Source organism: Neovison vison, chromosome 13, assembly GCF_020171115.1.
Source record: "Neovison vison isolate M4711 chromosome 13, ASM_NN_V1, whole genome shotgun sequence".
NCBI classification, from domain to species: Eukaryota; Metazoa; Chordata; class Mammalia; order Carnivora; family Mustelidae; genus Neogale; species Neogale vison.
In genome coordinates, this window is record NC_058103.1 from 124,495,680 (window position 1) to 124,497,249 (window position 1,570).

Below are 1,570 nucleotides of genomic sequence, written 5' to 3' on the forward strand. Positions count from 1 at the left end.
TAAAATTTACTTAGCCTATATATCTTTCATGAGGCACATTACATAGTTTTCACGATTTTATTATGATAGATGTCTGCATTGACATGTCTCTTCACACTTGTTTGTAAAGTATAAAATGATTGGGAACAGAGCACTAGCTAAAGAGAATGGGGAGGGGATTTTGGCTATTTAGTCACCATTAGCCCACCTTCCCCCTCAGTTCATTGACATGGAGAATTGAGAAATTACAAAGCTATGTAAAATTCTATGCAAATACAGCTTCAGGATTATTCCCTTAGCTTTCTGTCCTTAGCATTGTTTTTCTCCATGTTACACGTATGTAACAATTTTGGAGTTAACCAAAGTGTCTCTTAAATCTGTAAAGGGTATTATAAGGAAAAAAAAAGGAAATCATTCTATCTACTTGCTCATCCCTGTTGTATGAAAGTATTATTTTCCCCACTCTAGCTATCACTGATTATTGGTAAAAATTTCAATATACCCATGTAAAGGTTTTGTTTTTTGTAGGAATCCAAGTTCATTTTTCGTTTTATAGAAATTGAGTAGACAACTTTTCCAACTTAATTACTTATCCATTCTGTATTTGAGAGGTTAATTACATTATGATGGTTTTGGCAAATTTTCAAAATTTGCAAAGAAAAACAAACCAAACCAAAACAAAACCCAAAACTGTAGAAAGCATAAAAAGAGGGAAAGAAATCTAACCAAATTCAAATAATGGAGTATCTTTTTTTTTAGGATTTTATTTATTTATCTGACAGAGACATAGCAAGAGAAGTAACACAAGCATGGGGAGTGGGAGAGGGAGAGCCCAATGTGGGGCTGGATCCTAGGACCTTGGGATCATTATCTGAGCCGAACGCAGATGCTTAATGACTGAACCACTCAGGCACTCTAATACAGTATCTTTTAAAAGGGATTTTCTCCTAGATTGGGTTTCAGTGATCTAGCAATACTGCACTGACTGTGGTTTTGCATCAATTTAGCTTTTCCAAATCAACATATTTTCTTTTCTTTCTTTCTTTTTTTAGAGATTTTATTTATTTATTTGACAGAGAAACACAGCTAAAGAGGGAACACAGCAGGGGGAGGGGCAGAAGGAGAAGCAGGCCTCCTGTGGAGCAGGAAGCCCCATGCGGGGCTCCATCTCGGATCCTGGGATTGTGACCTGATTCGGAGGCAGATGCTCAAGGACTGAGCCATTCGGGCGCCCCCCAAATCAGCATTTCTGACATAGTATAGGAAGACATGAAGATGACTGTAAATCAGGATTTTTGGTGCACGGTGCCTGCAAAGATTTGTTGGGGGACCAAGAATTATTTTCTCAACATTTTATATATATTTAAGAAAGAGAAACGTTGCCATTGAACCCCAGGGTGGTGGTGCCGTCCTTGGAGTCCCCCTCGTAGGGCGCTAATACTTTGGGTACTTGGAGTCAAGCAAACAGCACGCCCTGGTAATGCCAGTTAGCAGAGGCGCTGGCACGCCTGCACTGCGGCAGGACCTCAGCACTGCGGCAAACTGTTGCGGTTGCGCAGCCAAAGACGGAGGGGCAGTTTGCTGCGCATGC